The 26473-nt window shown below is 33.4% G+C and overlaps 1 protein-coding gene across 1 annotated transcript in view; it reads left to right on the forward strand.

The window, feature by feature from the left end:
- The window catches only part of Pde9 (phosphodiesterase 9), a 1302013-nt gene that overhangs the window by 664917 nt on the left and 610623 nt on the right, over positions 1-26473 (forward strand). The window contains exon 4 of the mRNA XM_072540799.1: positions 22064-22108. The gene's annotated coding sequence lies outside the window, so the exon portion shown is untranslated. The remainder of the gene's footprint in view (positions 1-22063; positions 22109-26473) is intronic.

Consider the following 26473-nt stretch of genomic DNA (forward strand, 5'->3'; position numbering starts at 1 on the left):
CACGTCTGCTAGTGCCCAAATCTTAACACCATACTTTGCAGGCTTCGAGCTTATATTCTATTTGAATATGCACTTATCTCCAAAAGCCATTAGCTGTTTATCAACAGTTACTTGCCATTGAAAGCAAACGCGTGTGCAATTCGCAATAAAAAGTTCCCAAGTAATGCAGCCAACTTGTCTGTTTCACGCCTTTCTTGTCTTGGATACAATTGCTTACCAGAATAAATCTATCATACACATTGATGCTGTGAGTATGTTTAAATACGATCCTACTTTAACGATAACGATAACACCTACGTTATTATGGTCTTTAACTTCTGATAAACTGTCCTCTTCTAGTAAAAATCGGAATCTCGATCGTCATCATGACTTTGATTTCCCTTATCGCTTGGATCTTGACTGTCAAAGTCACTAAAATTACTTATTCCTCAAACTTATCTTGGGTTAAGGGTTTTCGATAACGTTTAGACATTTTTGTACAGTTAACGCATAACGTTAACGACTTCACTCAGACCTAGGTCTGGAGGGGTCTGGTAGATCCAACTATCTGAAATGCCGTAGCTTCAAAATTATATTGAAAATTTTAGGTTTGTTTTCTTTAATAAAACAATACTCAATGAGAAATGTTATATGTCTAAATAAACAAATAAATAACAAGATGAAATTAATCGGTAGCATTATCTGCGGCTTGTCCGTCTTCGCAAACTTTACATGTCATAACGGAATGCGGAATAGATATGTTTTTTTTTACATTCAATATAAAAATATTGCGATGTTTTATTCCATCTTCGTGGGTACATTTCGCATCGTCTCTTAGGATCCTCTTTACTGTCGACAGGTGCACTCCTACTGGTGGTAAGCTTACGTAGTGAACGAGCTAGTCTTTCGTTTTGTAGTCTTATTTCTTGGTGCTTGTCTATTAACTACTTCCCAAGTAATTTAATAAAACACGCCTTGTAATTTTATGACACCTCCCTTTGTTAGATTATAAAAAGTAACTACATGAGTAACTATATGTGGCTTTTTGTTCTCCTGTATTCATATCAATGAAATCATCATGGTGGAAAGTGAAAAAAAAATTCCAACTCCCTCTTGTTTTTTCAAACAGTTTCCACTAATGTCAATCGGTGTTCAGATAGAAGGCGTATCATAAGGTTGTAGCTGGTAAACCAATTATCAAAGCTTATATTACGACTAGTTTTACTTACTGGAAACGTTCTGCTCGTCTGGGAAAGCCCCTGGGGCTGCTTACTGACATAAACCTCGATGTTTAACATTTTGAATCCATACTTGCCGGGTTATTCGGAACACATTCGCAAGAAAAAAACATTTTCCCCGAAAAGATTCAAGTTTTTCTTTGATAATCTAATACTCATTTGGTGAAAAAGCAGCTTTTGAATTTGATACAAACTGACCAAAAATCTCTCTAACTCTGGGCGAGCTTATCTTGTTTTTTCGCTTGGCACAAGTTTCGATGCCATCAAACGATCGGCTATAAGGACCATGTCATCTGCAAATCTCAAATGACTGAGCTTCTCTCCATTTAAATTGATACCATCCCCATTCAGATGTGCCTTTTTACAAGTATGTTCTAAAAGCATCGTGAATAGCTTTGGAGGGACGGTGATTCCTTGTCGTACTTCTCGCTGTATAAAGAATTCTGTTAGTGTAGCGATGGTCTATTCGGCATTCTGTCAATGCTTTTAACATTTTCTGATGGCTTCTGGTATCAAATGCTTTCTTGTAGTCGACAAATTAATATCAGTGCCAATGGTTTATTCTAGACGTCTGTTGCAGACTTCTCTATCAGGTTCTTTATCACTAGTAAGTGGTCGTTAGTGCTGTATCCCGACCTAAATCCAGCTTGTTCTCTAGGCTGATAGAAGTCTAATTTAGCGTCTAGTCTTTTTTTTGATAATTTGTTTAAAAAAGTTTATATATGAATAAAAGCAAACTGATGGGACGGTAGTTTTTTAAATCTTTTATGTCTCCTTGCGTGTGTAATAAAATAATGACTGCATTGTTCCATTAAAAAGGAGTTTTTCTTTGGTAAATACATTCGTTGAGAAGCTTGGCCAAAGCCTGGATAATTTTATTTCCACCTAGTTTGATCGATTTGATCACTATTCCATCATCGCCAGGGTATTTGGTATTTTTGATTTCTAAAAGTGCTGTCTTGATTTCTTATGGAGTTATTTTTGTCATTAATTTTTATCCCTGGATTCTGATTTCGGTTCTATCAGTAGTAATGTTTTCATCTGTATTTTTTATTGTGTACATATTTTTGTTACCTATGTTGCCTATGTTATTATATTCTTTTCTCTCGGGTCTTTTCGGATTGACCGGTAAATATCTTTATTTAATTTTTTCATTGTTGTCTAGTTGGAGCGTGTTTTTTCGTCAGCTGTCTTTGTTTACCTATTAGATTTTTGGTATTTTGGCTTAGTTTCTCTTTATAAATCAGAACGTTCGGGCAGCACTTTCTTTTTTACGCTGAGGTTTTTATCAAAAAAAGAGTTCATCATGGAGAAATTTTCCTGGTGTAAAAAGTTCAGCAATCTTTGCCCTCGTCCATTTCTTTCGTCATATCCATACTTACCCCTTGCTACTTCTGCAATGGGTTCTCATCTTATTTAAACCCCATTTTCGAATTAAAGTGGCCCATAATTATTCTGTAATATGTGTGGCATGTAATGCTATTTCTGGGTGCTCATAAAATTCTTCAATTTGTTCATCCGAGTGGGTAGTCGTTGAAGTATATGTCTGGATTACCTTAAGGTAATCTTATACATGGAATAGAATTATATTATAGTTAATAATAATTAATTTAATTATAGTTTTGTTATATCAGTAATAATTATTAGATATAAACTAAAAAAATACGAGCCATATTCACCAACCACAAATAAATCTACAGATAGATATTCGAAGAATAAAAAAAGAATAAAGCTATGTTGTAGTTGGTGAAACGAATTTGATAGAATTTATTCTACGCATAAAGTAAATCTTCGAATAGCAGTTTATTCGTTGATGGTGAATACGGGCCTAAGTAAGAATAATTTTTATCAATTACTCGTACATATTTGATCATATACGTTAATAAGTGACTCAAAAATCCAAAAAAATAAACTTACCAGTCAAAAAAATATATCTCTTTTTGGTCTGATGGGGTATGAGAAACCAGTCGTTACTCGATGGTTAAAATTGCACTGACTACGGATGTTTGGACTAATCGCAGGCATATACTTCCGCGATAGCATCGTTGGAGTACGTACATATAAATAGCGCTTAGATATTTGAACCAATGAGTATATTAGACCCCACCACACTAACACAGGGTTACTATGATTTTTTCCTACGTAGCACCTGATCTAGATTTTACTCTTAAATTTGTGTTTGATTAGCTTTATTTCTACTCCTAGCTTGTAGCACTTATAGACACTGTCTATGAGATAACATTTTAAAATCAATTAAATACAATTCTTAAACAATATTACAAAATATAATATAATAAATTTGGTATGCTTTAAAACTAAACAAAATCTATGAACATGGGAGTAATTTTTATATTTTATAAACCCGAGTATCTGCTGCTGCAGTTATTCCCAATCTACAGTGTGTATATAACAAAAACATTACTCAGAGGGGATCTTTGCAATAATAAGACCCTAATTTCTTTACAACTCAGATTTATTGCATAATAAAAGTCAGATTTAATCACTTCCAGACACGTTAGTGAAATTTACCGTTACCTTTTGACAAATAAAGTCGATTTTAGCTTATCGCAGCCGCGCATTGAGACAAATATTAAGACAAATGGAGCAGAAAGAAAGAAAATCACAAAAAGCGGGAATGCAGGTAAAATCAAGATAAACTCTTTACTGGTGGGGTGCCGAGCTTGTTGAAGTAGATAAGTGGCATTTTGATTTGAGAAGATTGCTGTCGACCTTATTTTCGGACGATTTTATATGAAAAAAGTCTCTTCAGTTTATTGTCTCGCTAAAAACGTTTATTGTAAAGCAGAGAGCAAAATCGTATTTATTTTAAATCTCTCGGTTAAATAAACCCAAAAATAAAGCAACAGAGAACCAATCTTGTGCAAAAAGTGAGTTTTGATCATTTAAAAGATTTTATTATAATATTTCTTAATATTGCTTTAACAACAAGAATGGTGTTTGCAAAAGTTATTAAATAAAATTTAATTGTAAAAAAACATTCGTATAAAGCAGCATATTACAAAATCGGCTTAGATTAAGAATCAACGTAAGTTAATAGGGAATTACAGCTTTAGAACAACTTTACCAAGTCTGTCAGGTTATCTATAAAACAAAATACTTTAAAATTAGTGCTAGAGTCTCGATCCAACCGTAATTGGAAACGGTTGCATAAATAAATTTTTAAACAAAAATTTTTAGTAACCAGTTTTTGTTCGAAAGTATATCGTTAGTTAGTAATTAGTAATATTAAATGTCAGTGTTCTATAAAAACGACAATGAAATAACACAAGTAATCTTTCCTTAAAACACCGGTAAATAAATTCATAGGCGTCCTACAAACAATTTTCGAAATGTATAAAACATGTACTTTAAAGTAACCAAATTTTACATAATAATTATTTAAAATTAAATGTTCGAAATGCCATCCATTGGTTTCTTAATAATATGCGAATCTACGGACACAGTCATCAAGTACATTGTGGATAACTTCTGGAGTAATTAGACTCATTTCATGCCTAATTCTATCTTTCAAGTCCTGTAAGTTTTGGGGTCTATTGGCATAAACTTATGATTTTATGTAACCTTACAGGGAAAAGTCTAGAGGTGTTAGATCTGGCGACCTTGCTGGCCACTCTATAAAACCTCGTCGTCCGATCCACCTCCTGGAAAAGCAATGATTTAAAAATTGACGTACTTCACGTTGGACTTCATTTGGATACATGTTGGCAAAAACAGGTATAGGTTGATTTCTCAAAAAAGTTAAATAACGTTCTCCTGTTGATTTTCTTAAAAGAAAAATGGGCCAATGATTCTGTCATTATGATTCCTGCCCATACATTTACTTTCTGAGGATATTGGGTTTTCTTGACTCAAATATCTGCAATTTTGACGATTCACGGTACCATGTATAAAAAATGTGTCTTCATCGGAAAAAACGATTTGATTGATGAAATGTGAACTGCGGATACATAAATCCTGCATAATTTCAGAAAATTGAGGCCGACGATCGGGATCGTCGTCGTTTAATTTCTGATGTAGTTGAATTTTGTAGGGATGGTATTTTTTTTTAAATACGTAATACCTATCGTTGAGAAACTTCAGCATATTCACCCATTTGTGTTGAACTACTGTAAAGATTGTCACGTACATTTAATAAAATATCAAGTTTCACATTGTCTTCAATTTTAGGACGCCCAGCGTTTGGAATATGTTTAACGTGCCCAGTTTCTCCAAATTTTCGGACTATTTTACTTACTGTTGATGAAAATACATTGTTGACTACACAAAACATCCACATAACAAAGCATCAGGTGGCACAGCTACCATTATCAAATCAAATATAAATCATTATGAGTTAAGTTCAGTGAAAGGTACCTACAATCAAGTAGCATTGTCATTGATGATTGGCTAGGCAACCTTACTTTATCTGCAGTCTACTGTCCTCCTGGTCAGTGCATTAACGAAAACAACTTTAATACCTGCTTAAGTTCTCCTGGACACAAATTCATAGCAGGAGAAGACCTAACTGTAAACATCACCACTGGGGCTCTAGGGTAATAACAACAAGGGGTAGATAACTCCTAAAATCAATAACGGGAAACAGCCTACAATGTATATCTACAGGAGAACCAACTTATTGGCCTACAGATCCAAATGAAATACCAGATCTTTTAAATTTCTGTGTGATTAAAGGTTTATCTCTTAACTACTGCGCAATAGAATCATGTTGGGACCTTTTGTCAGACCATTCTTCCATTCTAACTGACCTAGACTCCAAATTCATACTTAGAAGTAAGCCTCCAGTCCTAACCAATAACCAAACAAATTGGAACGTATTTCGAAGTGCACTTACAGAACAAATGTCAATGAACTTGCCACTTAAAATGTAAATACAAATTGAAAACGCTAGACAATATCTTGCTACATCCATACAAAAGGCGGAATGGAGTGCTACTCCTAAAGTAAACCTAAACAGAATTATCAGAAAACTTAAAAATCTGTTAAAAGGAGAAAAAAATAAGGGGATCCAAACTTATCTAGAAAATCTGAAGACGCGCGCCGTTCAAAGATACAAACTATTCTTTATTAAAAGCGACGAGAAAATTAAAAGGGCCACAAGATGCCATACCCCTTTTAAAAAATGCCAAAGATACGTGGGCAAGAACAGATACATAGAAATCCGAGACATTCTCAAAACATTTCCGGTAAGTATTTAGTCCATTTACCAAAGAAGCGCCTGTAGAGCAAAAAGATCTACTTTATTCTTTTCTTGATGCTCCGTATCAAATGGAACTATCAATCTCCCAATTTAACATTAAAGAAGTAAAACAGATAATAAAAAATGAGATAAGCCCCAACAAGGTGGCGGGATACGATCTCATTACAGGCAAAGTCGTTCAAGAACTAACCCATGGTTGCTATAGAATAATTACTTTGATCTTCAATGCTATGTTAAGTCTGCACTACTTCCCTTTGCAACAGAAAGTAACACAGATTATTTTCATTAAAGAACCTGGTAAAGATCTAAAACATATCAACTCATACTGACCGATTAGTATACTCCCAGTAATTTCTAAAGTTTTTAAAGAACTTCTATTAAGAAAAAATAAACCAATATTGGACAATAAGGGACTTATACTGACTATCAATTCTTACACTACTTCAAACTGCTTAAATCATACCTTACAGAAAGAAGATATCTAGTAAGGTATAGTGACGCGTATAAAAAACTCTATCTCATTATATCTGATGTACCTAAGAGTAGTGTATCGATCTTGTATCTGATATACAGGGATGAGTGCCTTAAGAACCGGCAAAATAACGCAAAATATAGAAAACATAATACGTTGTGAAATAAAAAGAGATGAAAGTAGTAGAGGTGAGAAATTATCGACATAAACCTATAATTTACTTTACACTACATTAGATCTATCGAAAGTTTCCCACCTTCAGACGTTAGCTTATGAGCTGGTTGACTTCAGTCATAGTAATATGTATCACGTAATGTAAGTAAAGACAGTTTAAATGTATTTTTTTATCCAAAATTAAAGTATTGATCAATAATAAACTGTGATTTAAGACGTCGCATACACTCTTCTCAATACAGAATTATTATAGCTTGTTATTCTGTATTCGTCAACACAGAATTAATTATCAAATTACTACTAATTAAACTGTTTACTTACATTTGCTTTCTTGGCTTCAATCAGTTTTTACTTTATGCGAAATTTAAAAAATGTTAATGTTCGACGTCATACTTGTAATATTATGACTGAAGTCAACTAGCTCATAAGCTAACGTCTAAAGGTGGGAAATTATCGATAGTCTTATTGTAATGTAATGTAAATTAAAGGTTTCTATCGATAATTTCCCACCTCTACTACTTTCATCTCTTTTTATTTCACAACGTATTATGTTTTCTATCTTTTGCGTTATTTTGCCGGTTCTTAAGGCACTCATCACTGTATACGGCTGACTTACCAACAAGCAATAACGTTACGCTTGCAACATTTGAGCATATTGCAACATTTTGCAATAGCATCAGAGATGCTGCAACTACATCTAAACAAAACTAACGAATGGTTTAAACTCTGGAAAATTAAAATAAATCCTTCAAAATCTACACATATTACATTTACTCTAAAAAGAGGTATATGTCCACAAGTTAACCTCGATGGGCATCCTTTACTCCAAAAGAATGACGTAAAATATGTAGGCATTCATCTGAACAAACGATTAACATGGACCAAACATATGTGAACGGAAGGTCTACAACTAGGAATTTTATACAGAAAACTTTACTGGATGCTGGGAAAAAACTCACACCTATCGATTGGCAACAAGCTGCTGATATACAAAGTTATAATAAAACTTGTTTGGTCATATGGTTCCCTAGTGTGGTCTTATGTGTTATTGTCTGTGATACCATGTTTAAGGTTCAACACTGTTAAACATTTGTAATTTTTTTCAGCAAAATTGCGGTCTTATTCGCACGCGATTTTAAAAAAAAGAGTTAATAGTTTCATTCTACATTTAATTAGCAACAATTTATTTAGCGTGTTTTTTTCTACATTAAGTAACAACCAGATGTAAATTAACAACTATTATTGTACTAGTCATCCATCAGCAGACCTGATCAGCTGGAGTATTGTAATTTACGTCGTAGATTTAAACTACTACGTCAAAGTTTTGTTTTTCTGGCCCGCGATGTGGTTAAAACCATTAAACCTCTAAACTACACAGTACACACCTCCAACTAGGTCTTATGCACGCGCTTATATAATCGATGATAATACTTCATAGTATTCTTGTAGGAGGACGATTATATTTAGAATCCTTAATAAATATCAGCCATTTTGCTATTTGAACATTTTGTCAATTTTGAATTTGATCTCTTGAATTGCCACTAGAGCTAATAATGTATGTACATTGTTTATAGTTTCTTTTTACTTTACCAAAATATCTCAATTAATTTATCATAATGTATATGTCCAAAGATTTTATATTCTGTCGAATCAGGATAAGTATCAAAATCTCAACAACGCTGGTCTAAAACTTGTTTCTGAAAATATAACTAAAATGGTGGTACAGGCATTCACCAAAAATTTGAATAAGAATACAACCTAAAATAAAAATAAATTATAGAAACAAGAAAATTAATAATTTTCCCAATATGCAATTGAAAAAAATAAGATATTTGTCTCAGTTCTATGTAAAAATATATTAAATCTAATGCAAATTCCAAAAAAATGCACGGCCATTGAAGACATTTGACATAATGGACCGTATTGAATTTAATCAACATCGCTTTATTGAAACTAACTTGATTATAATACTGGTAAAAATTAAAAATTCTTCTTAAATACCGTTTAAGTGTCACATATTGGCACTTCAATTATCGAATTTTCTCTCTTTTAACGATAGTCGGTGATGTTCGCTGTGTCATAGGTCGCTAGTCAAACACACAAGAAATAGCGGAATTGCCGTATTTTGTTTTTCATAATATTAAATCATAATTTGTCCAACTATATAAAAAATTTCTGAGGACGTACGCTTGTGGTATAGTAAATAAATATTGTATGTAACAAATAATACAAATAAATTATTGATATTATTTTTTATGCTTTATAAGAAGGTTTTGCTATAATTATCAAAAGAAGTATAAAACATTACAAATTACAATTATATTAAGTACCACAACTATATGCTACAATTTGAAGAATGTAATGGATCAATCACGTTCTTCTTAAGGTTCTAGATTTATGAATCCATGTTGGAGAAAACTACTTCAGGCAATTATATTAATAAGCTCAAAAGTAACTTTACAGGTATGCCTACATATTGACCAAAAGACAGAAGAAAACTTTCTGATCTTCTTGATTTATTTATCTATTATATATGGATAATTTGAAGCGATTGACTTCCACTCCAAGCCACCTGGATCAGATGCTAAAAACTGTGGAAATTTTTGACGTGACAACGTCTTAAATTAGGTTGTGGCTCGGAGTCACTCATGAAAAAGTGTAACGCCCGCTCACGTCTGTTACGATGAGTCACCGAACGAAAGAGAGGCCCGCCGGACCGGCGAATGCCTTGCGTCTCTCTCCCACTCAAACATGATCGGTCCGCTGGTGCGATGCTATTTCTCCTATCATCGTCCTATCCTCAACAAAATCACTCAAATAGAAATTAGTTAAGTTTAAGTTTACATGTACAATGTTTTAGTAAACAAAATATATTTCTATAGTTAAAATTTGTGCAATTCTTATTTTCATTCAATTCCTTGTTCCTATTGTGCAATTTAATAATATTCATATCAATAAATATTCTACCGAGAAAAAGACGTTGTCACGTAAAATCTTCGCCCGTAAAACCGACTTTACAGGCAACCGATTTTTTTTTCTAATGATATTAGTATGCACTTCGGTCTTGACTAGTGTCGTGTCTTAAATATAATCAAAGAAAAGATTCAGCCCGGCAGATTAAAAATGCAAGATAGCCAAAACATTCAGGCCATATATGAAAATGATATGTATAAATACCTCAAAATAAAACAAACGTGGAAGTTGACCATAAGCAAAAGAAAACTTAGATAACTACGGAGTTTTTATAAAGAATAAAGCAGCTGCTTCGTTCACACCCTAACAGTAAAAATTTGTTTAAGAAACTAAATACTTATGCATGTTTCGCACTTACCTACTCATTTAGTATTATAAAGTGATCTAAACGCTAAATAATATAAAGAAATATATAAAGTGATCTAAACGGATAAAGAAAATCTTCAGCGAAAAGTACAAACACGTCTCACAAAGGAACAAAAATACCATCCCCAAAGTACAGTAGAAAGCACGACATTACCGCGGTATTTAGGAGGACGAAGAGTTCTGGATATAAGTGAGCAATTAGAAAAACAGTTCACGCATTTAAGAATTTATTTTCAGGTGCATCTACTTAAAACATCTATTCTACACCGCGACGACACAACAACACCGATTAAACTGAGGGAACCAAAAATGCGCATAAACCATCTTACTAGGAACAAAAAAATACGCACCTTGATGGGCAAACCCGTGCACAGACAACACCCCAATAAAGTCAGTCAAGACTATGTCGACAATATAGCTTTGAACTATTGGCTAATGTCAGGAAGGAAGTTCCCTGAAACAGAAGGTCCATTACTTGCCATTCAGGATCAGATCAGGATCATTTGCTGCAAATAAATATGAGGAATGGCATGACTTAGTAAAAAAGATCCGTCATCAAAAGATATCTTTCAGACTGGGACTTCTCCAAACAAACCATCTTCCATATTATCAATACGTTCCTGAGTTGTATGCTTGAAAATGATAACTACAAGCTATACTGGCATCACTTTACTACAAACTCACATCACTACGTACTCATAGACAAACAGTAGCACATAATAGACAAGATATCGTACTAGTTAATAAACTAATGAGACAAACAACACTAATCGATGTGGCGATACCTAATAACAATAATATGCGTGTTATAATATACAACGAAAAAATCGCCAAGTATAGAGATTTGAAAATAAAAATAAGGAGACAATGGAGAATAAAAAGTACCCACACAATACTTATTAGTCTCTCTACTACTAGAGTCATTCCGAAGAACCCCATAGAAAACATAAAATTACTGGGTTTAAATGAACATGACACGGTAAAAGTCCCATCAGAAATCAATCCTTTTGAATCTGTGGGTATCTGGGATTCAATTTTCCCCTTAGAGGTAGTATGAGCCGTAAGGCTAAATCTAGATATCTTTGTTAGGTAAACCTCTTTCTTCCTATTTTTACTGTATGGATTTTAACTAATTTTAGATGAACTAATGATGTTTAGTGTATGAACTAATGCACAAAACATCTTCAAATAAAGGATGAAGTACCAATCTTTTTTTAATTCTCCACCTTTTAACTGATAACCGTTTACTATCACAGTGCACTACATTATATATATATATATAACGTTTGTAAAAGAAAGTGACTCTTCTAGTTTTAAAGAGACTATTTGTATAAATTAATAATTCCTTATATATATATATATATATATATATATATATATATAAGGAATTATTAATTTATACAATTAATCTCTTTAAAACTAGAAGAGTCACTTTCTTTTACAAACGTTTTAACGTAATTTGGGTCTAATAAATTTGAAGGTCTTAAGTCTCTATCTAAAAGCCATTCAACTTTCCGTTTCTATCAAGTGCACTTCATTCTTGTGCAATTCCTGTGACTTACCACGAACTATTTGCTTAAACACCGTCTATCCAGATATCAAAGCCGGAAGGATTTCAATAACATTCCGCATCGTAGAGTTTTCTTTTATATTTTTTCAGATTGCACAAATTTTTACCAACCAGTGAGAAAGAACGTGCAGATGTCGGCGTTGAGATGAATTTTTCCACTTAATTTCCTGGGCAAATAACACTCGACTGATTGATATAATTCTGCTGAGGCTTCAAACGGTTATTTCTCTAAATTGGAAAGTCTGCAACTTAACTTGGGAAAAATGTGACTAATAAAATTGTTATTTATTGGTGTATTTAAAAATAAGTTAAAATGTTTTATTAATCGTATAAAAGTAGTGCAATTAAAAAAGTTAATGATTAAATTTATAGTATATAGTAAGTAATATATTCAATGTGTTTATTCAGTCACAAATAAACTATCAAACATATTTTTTCTACGTTTTGGCAAAAACAGAACTTAATAAATTATTTTTATTGAAAGTACTAGTTTTTTATTGCAATAGTGTAACAAAAAAATGTTTTCTCTCATTTATCAGTCAGCTCCAATGTTGCTCCGCAAAATTAACCAGATACTAAATTTATTTTAAGATAAATTAAAAATTATTCGAAAAACTTAAATTCGAACAAATTTTTGTGGGTTTTATACCAAACCATGTAATAAAACACAAGTTTAATAGTCCAGTCGTCAGAGATTTGATCTCTAAACATCGTATCAGCAAGATGAATTTTGCTTAACCCTCCATCACACGCACCTCAAAAAATTACGCCATCTCTCGAGTGTTAGATTTTACCTAACATATGGAATAGGTCAAATAAATGAGTCATTAGTACTTATTGGCTAAGTTTATTGGCAATTAACTATAAACTTATATTTTTTTAAAACAAAACTGCAAAAAAAACTACTAGGGAAACCAAAAAAATATACACATTACCCTAAAAAAACAAATAAGAAGATTTATTTCATAAAAAAAAGTACGCATTACGCATAAAATTAGATTTCTTCCTCTTCATTGGCGGTGGTGGCAAGTAAAATATGTTAAACCAGTGTGCTCTTTACATATCGGCAGCTTACAGTTAGTACAATAATGTTGGGTGAACCTGTTCTTCCTTACAGGGCAAAAAGTACATCTTAGTTTTATGATTGGAGTTGCTTCTTGAGAAACTGATGGCTTTTCCCCGGTTATATTTCGGATCCTGACTCTCAACTGAAAAGGTAGATTTGGAATATTGGAACGTCGTTAAAGATGGGACATTAAAAGTTGCTTGCCAAGCTCCGCAATGAAGCCTCTTCGACATGTTACAATAGTAGTGTTATTGTTGTAAATTATTTGGTTGTATATAGTTGAAATATTTAGTAGGCTGCAAAAAACTGTAAACGGTCAGTGATTGCTAAATCGAGTCACTGAGTATTCTGCCTTCGTTTTATCAATAACATCCACTCCGCCTTTTGTGAGGTTGTAATCAGTAATAATCTCTGGCTTCATGGTATGCTCTTTGGTGGTTTCATCAATGAAACCATCGGTGTGTAGTGTTGAAAGTAGTAGTATATTCTTATTTTTTTGGCACATATGATACAAGTACACACTTGTTTCCATCGTCAACATATACAAACATGCTACTTCATAAAGGTCTTCCTTTTACGTTTGTCAAATCAGGGGGAATTTTTTGTTTGTTTTTACGCAAAGTACCTAACGTTGTCAAACAATGATCGTTTAATAAAGACTTGGCTAAGGGTGCAGAGGAAAAGTATTTATCCGTAGTTACATTTCAACCGGTTCCACTTATGGGTCGTATAAGTCTTTTTAATACACTAGATGCATCGTTGGGTTGTTGATATGGTCTTTCATTGTTTGCCGGGGTAAATTTCGAGATTTTGTGTCAAAAATGTTCTAGCGTCCACAAAGGCATAAATTTTGATTCCGTATTTCGCTGGCTTATTGGCTATATACTGCCTTAATATGCTTCAACCAAGAAACGCTTTTAACATTTCATCTATGGTCACATAGAGTCCAGGAGTGTATGCAGATAAACAGTTAGTGACAAACATTTTATATATTTCTCGAATGGGTGCAAGATTATCAAGTGCCGAATTTTCTTTTACCTCTTAGTGGCGTCGTCAAATCTTACAGCTTAAATTATTTGGTGAAATATTTTCTTGGACATAGTAGCTGCAAAAATATCTGAAGCTGTGCCATCAAATTTCCAGAGTTCATCAGTATTTAAATGTTGCGCTCTCTTTAACTCAGCAAGGAACAAATGTCCGATAAATGTATTTCCTCGTAGTCAACAGCAGGACAATCCCTAGGGCGAGTATAAAATACTCTCATCATATCCAGTTTTTGATTTGTATATTTTATAATATTTTTTTAGCATTCTAATATGGTTTTGGCACCTCTTACTTTTGCTTTTACCCCAGGTAAGTTCGTACTAATATTACAAGCTTTGGTCTTACCTTTGGTAGTGTGTTTCTTATGTTTCAACGATGGTATTTTATCTTTGCCATAAAATCTTGGATAACCATCATCTTGGCCGCTTTCTTCCATTGCATCTTCATAATCTCTGGATAGATCTTGTGTGGACTGCTCAGAATCTGTATTGTGGAGACTGTGTTCAGAACGAACATCACTTAAGTCCTTACCAGAATCTAGTGGTTCCACATCGGTGTCGATCTCTTTATATTGTTTTAGTAACTGGTTTTCCATTATCTTGTCCATATTTTCCTGCAATAAACCAAAATAGCACTTGTAATAACGGATGTTCAACAATCTATAGGTATTTCACTAAAAATCTTACCTTTTATGATAATATTATAACTTTTCTTAAGTGATCTCTCTAAAAATCAACACACGCCAACACTCGCGTATTTAGATTTTTTCTAACGCTCCGACGAACACGATCGCTCGCGTGTTAGATATGAACTAAGAACAACTGCTGTTGGCTATAAGATAATAAGTACTTCCACCATTATTTAACATAGTCTTATACAACAAAATTTTCATTTCAAAATTTTTAGTAAGAGGTATAAATAAAACACCCAAACGGCCTATAACACAAATACAGAACGTTTTCGGAATGTAAATTCCATCATCAGTGTAACCTGAAAGTAATTACACTGATGATGGAATTTACATTCCGAAAACGTTCTGTATTTGTGTTATAGACGTTTGGGTATTTTATTTATACCTCTTACTAAAAATTTTGAAATAAAAATTTTTTTGTGATACATGGTATACAGCCAGCTACAGGAACTTAGTTTTCTAGTCGATTTTATAGTCTTATACGAGTCTTCATAGGAACATTCATGCTTGCAGAACCCAAAAGAAGCAATATTTCGAAAATTATAGTGAAACATCTTAAAATGTTAGATTTTTTCTAACGGTGCGAGTGATGGAGGGTTAAGATATCAGTTTTGTGACCCCAAAAAATATTCAAAAACAATCACGGCTGTCATAGGGCGCAATCTAGTTGTTACGCCCCGTACGTAGGGACAGTAACATGGCATTAATTTAAGGTATCGGTAGTCTATATGGGAGCTGCTAGAAGCGAGTCCATAAGTCACACTCGTCAACGAGTTGCGTTCCTAGTATCCGAAACGAGCTCATTTGAAACTCTGCTTTCGATCCACATAACCTCTGTAGTAGATTTTAAAGGTTCTATACGATCATTCCCAATTGTATGCGCTTTTGAGATGTGCCTGTAGCAGAAGATGAGTGGTAGAGGAGTATGCTCCTCGGCAACCTATCAAACATGCTTGGTGGTCCATTATCTCACCAGCTTGCAACTGTTTGCCGTTTCAGGGATCACAGGCAGCGGTACGTACGATAACACAGGTACTGCGGGAAGAATGGTGCCCCACGATATGACTATCTTGCCACTCTCACTGGAGACAAATTTGTAGGGTCATTGGTTCTGCCAGAATAGGATAGACTTCCTCTCGGAATTTCGCAATACCCGTTATGCACCTACTCTACCCAAACGGTAGCGTATTGGGTCCTCAACGTCTGGGGGTCCTCGGTGTTCACTACCCGGGGAGAGAATCTTCGTTATCCATTTGTGTTGATACGGATTTCTTGATAGGTAAGGGGTCCAGGTTTTATTGGGTTCACTAGGCTTCGAATTGCGCTCGCTGCGCAAATGTGTTCTGTCATCACGGGACGCGTGCGGCTAGTCTGCGCCTAAGCCAGAGAATCGCGTAGTTTTTAAGATCATAGTGCTCCGCAAACTGCAATACAAATAGTGATGCTACCTTCCCATGCCCAATTCAAGGGGCAGAACGGCGGGTTTACTAACAAGTAAAAAGTACTGGAGTTACTACGTAACTATGACTCTCCTAAGGCGGCCAAAAGAGTGTTTTTTGCCTCAAATAAAGTCAGTTTCTATAAATTTGTTCAATAAATAAACGTTTGTCATTTCACCGATCACAGTGGAATTTACATTGCTGATTCCTAATCTTCAAAACCTATAACATAAAACTTCGATTTTGAAATATGCCTAAAAAAACGCAGAAATTAAACTTTTACATTACAAACGACAGCAGGTCACCAGAAATGCCTTCACGAAGGCGGTATTGAGTGGGATTTGTAGCTGAAATTGTGTTGTTTCGAAAAACGAAGCTTTGTAAGTAAAAGTTGTTTGTAATGTGAATGTTAAAATGTGAACTAATGGGAAGTTTAAATTAATAAGTAAATGGTTTTTAAGACATATCTCAAATGCTCACATTTGTTGCCAAAATTCAAAACAACAATTTTATGCAATAGAAAGTTTCATATTGCCCGTAAAGTTTATTTATCCAACACCTTTTTAAAAACTGACGTCATTTCCGCAAAACTCAACGATTGCACGTCACCATAAATGCCTCCATGAAGATGGTATTGAATGGAATTTGTAGCTGAAGACGCGTAGTTTTGAAAAACCTACTTTTGTAATTGAAAAATAGCAACTTTAAATATTTTAGATCGATTGTAATTTGAAAGTTTAAATTTTGCGTTTGTTAGGCATATTTTAAAACTCAAATCGTAATTTCATGCTATGTGTTTTAAATATTAGGCTTTAACACTGAAAGAAGTTTCATAGTGCCCGATTAACGAATGTGATACATTTTATTGACCTTTTGCTAATTTTGCAACGTTTTTTTGCACCTTTATAAAAACTGACGTCTTTTCGGAAAAATATCAAAAATTTTATGCGAAAGCTGCACTCTTTACATTTTTAAAATGTAGTTTGATTTTTGTCGATAGAGTAATTTGATCAAATGATATCACATTTTAACCGTTGAGACAAATTTGATTTAAAATTGATTCCGCGCGTAACTGTCATTTAAAATTAACGGTTGCTCTATTCGTTGTTCAAAAAGAATTACTAAGAATAATCAAAGAGAGGAAAATGCAATACTTGGGTCATGTGCTGAGAGGCGAAAGATATGAATTACTTCAAGTTATACTGGAAGGAAAAGTACAGGGCAAAAGATCAGTAGGAAGACGCCAGAACTCGTGGCTGAAAGACCTCAGGAGATGGTTCGACCGCTCATCCGCAGAGATCTTTCGCGCAGCAGTTTCCAAAACTAAAATTGCCCTTTGGATCGCCAACCTTCGAAAGGAGACGGCGCAATAAGAAGAAGAAGAATCGTTGTTCCTAAGATAAAGCTTCATACTACAGAAAAGGTGATAATATACTAATAACTATTTATTTGCAGTAATTCGTAGTAAAGCATTTGTTCTCACTTGATTACCAGCACCTGTTCTAACGCTACCACCGTTTCGAACTCGTCATGATTTTACCTAACTATATTTTTCAAGTTCTGCTGCAAATATTCTATCGGGTTAGTCTGAACTTCTAGGAGGTCAACGTGTATTAATATTCGTAAACAATAACCATTATACCAAATCTGTAAATTATTGCATTGTTCCACTGACTATGTGCGGCCTGGATTGGGAGAAAATTTTTACCTACAAAATGTACCTAAACATATTTGAATGACTGTAAGATTTCTATAGCAAGTATAATAAGAGTTTGGATCCCAATTTTATCATAAAAAAATAATTTACGCTCTAAATGTACCATTTGACTGATGTGTAAAGAGTGAACAAACGAAAGGTTGACATGATTTATAATTTCATTTTAAAATTGTTTGCAAACCATTTTTGTATTGTAAATCAAGACATGTTATGTTAAATGTATATTTTATTTGTAAGTAAATGTAGTTGACCAATCTGTACTGATATACGTAGTATAAATCTTTAACTAGACTACAAACTAATAAACAGTAAATAAACTCTTAGTTGTATTTGATTTGCTACTTTACTAGAAAACAACCAACTAAGTAAACGTTTGAAGAATAGACATAATTACTGTCTTGACTATACTTTAATTTGGTCTACTAGACTGACTCTCGTTTCAGTTGGCTATATTGAAGTTTAATACCGATGAAAGAAATGCACTGAAAAGTTCTTGATTAAACTCCGAAGCAAATATTTGTCCTTGTTAAAAAAGTTTATTTGTAGTAGAAGATCGTTATCGATACGGGGTTTTAAAAAAAATCTTCGTATAAAGGGATGTCAATATAAAAATACATACTATTTTTTTTTTCTTAAAATGTTAAATTTTTATTTTATGCTAGGATAAGGATAAAATGGGATTAAACAACAATTGATTGTAATCTTGATTAAGTGTTCTAGCCAATGTTCAAATCTATTTTTAATTATTCTTTCGAATGTTTTTAAAAGACATGAAGACAAGGAGATAGGTCGGTAAGATGAGAAATGTTTCATTTTTTTTATTTAAAAATATAGAAAACATATTATGAAACTTTGCGATAGTCTACCGTATTGCCTACTGTATACTAAAGTAACTTAATTTGTACGCGTGTCCATTTTTTTGGTTGCAGGAGGCGTTGATTTATTTTTGAAAATGTTGAAAGATAAAGAAAAATGTTTTTAATACTTTTGTAAATCCAAATTATTTATTCTTAGTGAATAATCTCGAAATTAATGAATTATAGTAAGTTTTTGCCTAGACAAATACAGTTTTTCCTGAGCCAATCAAAAAATTAAAAATATTGGAGCTTTTCATTTAATTTCCAATATTAATATCGCTTCTGTAAAATTCAATTATTATTTATATAAGAGAAATGTTTTCTTAGACGTTTAATCAAAAATTACTCACAAAGTTTTTTTAGTGAGTATGAAGCTCCAATATAGCCAACTGAAAGGAGAAACAGTGCATATAGTGGTTAAGATTAAAACTAATTATGTCTGATCTTCTAATGGTTAGTTAGGTAGACGCTTTTGTGTAAAACAGCAAATAAAACCAATTGTTTCTACATATAATGTTTACCTATGAGTAGTTTATTTATTTTAAATTTCAGTATAGAGTTGTCAAATGCGTTTACTCAAAATTAAAATAAACATATATGTTACCATCAATATACAAACGTGAACCATTTTAGAAAACAAATATATACAATTATTAATTTAATTAATTAATTAACAAACAAATAGTAAATAACTACGTGTTAAAATTACTATCCTGTAAAAAAATATAATGTAGGTATCTAATAAGTGCACATAGTGTTCATACGTACACATTAGAACAACTGATAGAGAAGAAAATGGCAAAAGGTAGACCGGTCCATCTGGCCTTTGTTGATCTAAAGAAAGCATATGACTCAATACCTAGAGTCAAATTATGGGAAGCAATGAATGATCTCGGAATCCGACAAACACTAATAAAAGCAGTTAAAGCACTATACAAAGAAAACAAAGTAGCTATTAAATGTGGAAATAAAGCCCACAATCCAGTTAAGATGACAAAAGGACTTCTACAAGGCTGTGCTACGTCCCCTACTCTGTTTAAAATATTCTTGGAAAAGACACTCAAACCATGAAGGAGAAAGTGCGAAGGAATGGGCATACCAGTAAGAGACGAATACCTATACACCTTAAGTTTTGCCGACGATCAAGTAGTCATCGCACAAGATGAAGAAGATCTCAGCTTTATGCTCAGAAAACTAGAAGAAGAATATAAAAACAACGGAATGGAAATAAACTTAGAGAAAACCGAATACCTAACAACAGAAAACAAGGATATGAGAAACCTAGAGATAGACGAGGGAAGACAAATAAATGGAACAGATAAATTCAAGTATTTAGGAACCATAATATCCAACCAGGGAACAACAGAAGAAGATGTAAACAACAGACTGAGACAAACAAGAAACTGTATAAGACAACTAAACTCAGTGTTGTGGGATAAGAACATTACGATAAAGACAAAAAAGAGAATATATAATACCCTGACAAGAAGTATCCTGACATATGGGTCCGAAAACTGGACAATAAACAAGAGAAATAGAGGTAGAATAAGAGCAGTAGAAATGGAGTTCCTGAGGAGAAGCTGCAGACTTACAAAAGAGACAGAATTGAAAACGCAGAGATTAAGCTGAGAATGGGAGTGCAATCAGACATAATCGACTATATAGAGGAGAAGAGACTATCCTGGTACGGCCACGTCAGAAGAGCGGACAGAGGACGCTGGATAAACAAAATCACAGAATGGAGCCCGATTGGAAGAAGAAAGAGAGGAAGACCCCGAAGATCATTCAGAGATGAAATCGACGAGGCTATGGAGAAAAGAACCCTGCGAGATGGAGACTGAAATGACAGGGAAAATTGGAGAAAACGGTTGAGTGAAGGAAAACAGTGAAAACTGTGGAAATCCTTAGTAGTAGTAGATCTAATAAGTGGAGTTTAAGACAATAAGTTTAAAACATAAGGCCCCATTCAACTTTGTGTTAAGTTTATTATGTTTTTATATTTATATGCAATATTTATAATTATATGATAAAAATTTAAATGTTCGTAAGCCTACATATTTACGCTATTTGAGCTTAGTCGAAGCGGTCGATTGCGTAAACTGGGGAAGGATATGGTTGATCTTGTAAAATATGAGTGATTCAAAACATTTAATTTTACTATCTAAAAACTTTCCCTAGCGGGAAGCTACTTCTCTGCGATTCCGGCAATGGGTAGATCTACTGTAGAAATAGTAAACTTGCCTACGCGAGCTCATTGATTTCTCTAGCCACGCATCTAAAGGGATACTATGCCAAAAACCTAAATACTCCCATCTTCTTCCTTTCTTCGCTCCACATCAAAAACAATTCAACACGCAATATCCAAACGTGGCGTTTAGTTGGCTAAAAACCTAAAAAGTTATTTTAAGAAAGAAAGACGATACCACTGAATGGCTCTGTTTCTGGTGGATCCAGCACCTTCTACCAAGGTAGCGGTTAAAAAAACAGAATTTGACCAGAGGGTACGAAAAATCTCTAAAACAGATCAGGCCATCATGAAGAGCGATAAATATTTATATATTATTTTAAACATGGTTTTTCTACATGGTTAATTTCATTTTGTTGATCATCATCTTCATACGTTTCCGCGTCAGTTGATACTTTCTCAAATAATTTTAATAATCTCTTTTTCTTCTTCTGGTAATCCATATTCATATACCTTTAAATATACAAATGGGTCAGTGACCCCTTAAAATGTCCTTTGGTATTGTAGTCTATCATTGTATTATTAGAATGCCTAATATTAGTCGAGATACTCAATAAGTATTATTTGTGTTACATTCTAAGGGTGTGACTTTTATTAGAACATATTTATTTAAAATCCACAAGGAAACTAAGTTGAAAAGTATGAAAGCAACTCCTAAAGTCCCCGTAGACATACCGTCTCAGGACTTGCAACTCAATGTAGAGCCATATGTCGCCATGTTACCAATCCAACGGTAACTTTACCATCTTAATTTTATAAAAGAAATAATGTAAACTAAATTTCAATTAGTAATTTTTAAAAGGTTTTTGCCCCCATATTTAGGCTACATTCATGTATTAATCTGACACTGATGATGGAATATTTATTCCGAAAACGTTTTGTCTATTTAACATAGCCCGACTGGGTTTTTATATACCTTTTTATAAAGGATTTTATTAAAAATTAAAAAAATATATATTTATTTAATTTATATTGACCACACAATTAGATTAATATAAACTATTGTCGTTACAGGTGGCTGCTGTTATCAATCTTTAACGAGAATCTCAGTTAATTAAGGTAAGATTTTTACATACAAAACCTAATATATACATTATTAAGACATTACCAAATAAGTTCCAAGTCTGACATGTAGATGGCGTGACGCCTCTACTGGCATATCCATATGACTTATTCCATAAATTCGGGCTAATCTGATTATTAGTTTACAAGTTACTTTAGTTTAAATGACAACACTTTAAAAATTTTCTAAACAATAAAAAAATTTGATTCTTTGTTAATAAAGCGTTTCTTCCCAAAATATAAGTTATACTCTATGTTTGGGAAAGTATGTAGTGTTTGTTTTCATATTTTTACATTTTTTTGCTTTCTTTTACTGTACTGTAATATGATCTGATTTATAGTATATTCTAATGACTTTGATTTAAAATATATTGTTTCCTGTTATTTCGTAAAATCGCGTTGTTATACTGGCTAGCTCATGTATTATGTTTTAAGTTCGGAGAATTTTACTTTCTCTTTCTCTAAAGTATCGTATTACTGTGACCATTGAATTGGATCTTCGCTACTCAGAAGCGCCCTACAATAGAGTTGATTTATGGGATGCACTTGCTCCACGAATCGTTGACCACTATAAGAACAGCCAGAGGGTTTTTTTTTCTGACCATCTCAAGACACTTCATCACGAGACAGCATACTTAAAACATCGAGTGTATCGTTTAAGTCCTATTTTGAGCCTCGGCGCCGGGCGTCCCTTAACGTCGTGACGCGCTTCGACCAATTCTTCTGCCTGCTACGAATACATAAATATTTTAAAAGGTGAATCAATATTTTTTGTACAGATAACAGTATGAGTTTAAGTACGTTAATTCTCGTAATTTACTCACAATTATAGTTGCTATTTTTTTTCGCTGATTTATATACAGTCAAAATATTGCATTTTTTCTTCATTATTATTCTAATATCATTTAACCAACGACCTCTTAAGTTTTACACAAAACATTTGGTCCTTCGAGTCGGATGTTACATACTTTCCCAAACACACTACTTCATCTAACCAAACGTAAGACGTGGTACGCTGACTTTAAATTTAAAAAACATTAAGTCCATTGAATCGTTTTGGCAGTTCATAAGTTGAAGTTGTGTGAAATTACATAGTAGTTAAAGATACCATAATATAGAATATTTATAATTTTTTTTTAACTTTTGTTATTTAGAAAGCTGTTAGAAGTGTGCCGCGTGTTTTAATAGTCCACTAGGTTATTCAGAGAGTTTTATAGACTGTTTAAGTAAAATAAACGGAGGTATTAGCATCAATATGTAATATTAGATAAAATAGATATTTAGTACTTTCGTACGCTAATCCTTCGTAGAGGTGACAAGGTGCAAGTGACAACTGTAAGATTTTGGCTTTCGTATTTTGGGATGCGCGAGTTGTTTTGTTTATCTATTACACTGATAAAAGAAAAACCACAGATAGCAAATATTGTGAGATGTAGTCACAAATGAAGAAGAAAAAGGCATTAAATTGAGAATTACTTATTCAAAAATATCCGATTTACCAAAAGTTTATCTTTAGTATTTGACACCGCCTCTAGCGATCACTATACGCTCAAATGAGTTAATGTGAAAAAAGTGAAATAAAATTTTCAGTTCTTGAGTTTAGCTATTCACTGGGTATCTTAGTAGCCAATACCGTAAGATATTTTAACATTGCTTTAGTTTACATTACAAGGATCGCTTAAATTTATAACTTTTTTTCTCATGAAGCGGTCCTGAAAATAATTTTTCGATGTTTTTATGCAGCCCTGTAGTAGGTGTAGGTATAATACACATCTTGTTTTTTTTATTTGAATTAACGAGTCTCGTTGACGAGGTCATTGACACGATGACAGTATAATACAATATAAGAGTATTATAAATACAGTTTTACATTTGACAATACACTATACATAATATACAATACACAATACTTATTTTTTACAAATTTAGCTATTATAAATAATTACAATTCAGAGTTTATAAAGCACTTAAATGTCTTTTAAATATTTAAACAGACTTGCATATTTCTCAGTTTCATTCAACATTTCTTATATATTATCTCCCAACTAGTGTTGTTTCTTTTAGTAGAAAGTTGTGGACATTCTTTAAGAAAATGCTTTATGGTTAAGGGACTACCGCAAACATCACCTGCATGTGGATCGGTAGATGCCATGAGAAAGCCATGTATAAGCCGAGTGTGTCCAATTCTTAATCTTCTTAAAATAACCTTCTGTCTTCTGAGCATAGGTGCTAGCTCTAAGGAAGGTATAACTGGTTGTATATCGTGTAAGTACCTCGAAGTTGTGTTTCAATTAGCTTGCCATTTGTCATTTATACGCTTTTTAAACATTTTTTAAATATCATTATGCAGCTGAATATTTAATATAGGTATATCCAAAGTAGAAGCTTCTTTTGCGGCTACATCTGTAGCCTCACTTCCTGCAAGGCCTACATGTGAATGAACCCAGACAATAGTGACAATTACTCCATGGTCCGTAAGTTTATTATATGTATCATGTATTAAATTTACCAGAGTATGATCTAAGAACATGTTTTTAATTACTTGTATTGATGATAAGGAGACATTTCGGTCAGTTGTTTCTAATATACAAAAAGCCTCGACGATACCATACAGTTCTCCAGTGTATACACTACAAACGGCAGGAAGTCTGATTAGTTTTGTAGTACTGAAAGAGGAAACAGCAGCCCTACCCACGCCTTCATCATTTTTAGAGGCATCTGTATAAAGAACATTGCTTTAGGAGTATCATGTTCATTGAAAGAGCAAAGGGAGGTATTGACATTCGGAAGTTTCTTATGCCACGGAGGATGTGTAGAGATATGAAAGGGTGAAGTTGCAGTAAGATCGAAATCGTCGAGAATTGAATTTAGTATAGAAGAGAGAGGTTAAGCAGCTCTAATGGTCTAAGAATAATAAATGAGATTATTTAGATTATAAGCTACTTGCATATGGCAAGACAAAATGAGATGCTGTCTCCTTAACCAGAGTGGCGGTTCGTTAGCTTCACAGTACATGCTTTAAGCTGGGCTAGAGCTGAAGGCACCTAAGCAGATCCTAAGACCTGTATTTTCTACGGAGTCAAGAGCTTTCAGATGTGACTTGGAGGCAGACATATAGACAAAACTACCATAGTCCATGTTGGAGCGAATAATGGATCTGTAAACTGTAAGGAATACTTCTTCGTCAGCTCCCCATCGGAAATGTGCTAGACTTTTTAGGATATTAATATTTTTTAAGCAGTTGCCTTTCGTTTCCTGTATGTGTGTATTCCAAGTAAGTCTGGAGTCGAAGGTCAGTCTTAAGACTTTATGATGATCAATAACATCTAGTAATACTCCGTTGTATGTCAAAGTTGGATTATCTTTTGTCATTTTTCTACTAAATTTTATGATTTTAGTTTTTTAAGATGAGAAAGAAAGCCCAATATGCCTCGACTTCCTTTCTATATTATCAATCGCTGTTTGCATTACTCGACAGGTTATTTCGATTTTTTTTCCTCTGCAAAAGAGTACAAGATCATCAGCTTCTTCTTGTAGTTCCTTCTCCTATCGGAGGTTGGCTATTATCACAGCTATCCTTACCTTATTGGCGGCTGCTCTTAAAAGATCTACTGAGCTGCAACTATACCACTCTCTTAGGTTTCTCAGCCAAGAAATCCTTCGTCTTCCTATGGAACTTTTACCCTTGATTTTACCTGGCATTATGAGCCTTAATATCTCATATTTCGCACCTCTGGTAATGTGGCCTAAATATTCCAGCTTTCTTGTTTTGATTTGCTTTTGACCTGGCAATCCTTTTGTAGCCTTCTTAATACTTTTGCATTTGTAACTTGTTGGCTCCATGGTATTTTCAAAATCCTAGATCATCAGCATATAATGCGTATTTAACTGGGAGATGAATATTTTTGGTTACATTATTCAATGCCAAACTAAACAAATACGAGTAGATGACAGCTTTCTGTTTAAAATAACTTTAAAGGTCCTATCCTCTAAAAAATTCTGCACAAAGTAGTATTTGTTTCCACCAAGTCTATATTGTTGAAGATTTTGGAGTATTACAGATTTTTGAACAGTGTCAAAGGCTCCTTCGACATCAAAAAAGGCTGGTAATAAATCTTGTTTACAGGGAAATATGTATTTGTAAAATTACCAAATTATCTGATGTAGAACGAAGAGATCTAAAACCGGATTGTACAGGTGAAATAACTCTATTTTTTTCCAAAAACCAGATGAATCTTTTGTTTACCATTTTCTCCATTAATTTGCACATGGTGCACGTCAGCGATATTGGCGTATATGAATTGGATAAACATTGTGTTTGGTTATGAACTTTTTTAATTGGTATAATATATGATTCTCGCC

Source organism: Diabrotica undecimpunctata, chromosome 8 (genome assembly GCF_040954645.1).
Source record: "Diabrotica undecimpunctata isolate CICGRU chromosome 8, icDiaUnde3, whole genome shotgun sequence".
Classification (NCBI taxonomy): domain Eukaryota; kingdom Metazoa; phylum Arthropoda; class Insecta; order Coleoptera; family Chrysomelidae; genus Diabrotica; species Diabrotica undecimpunctata.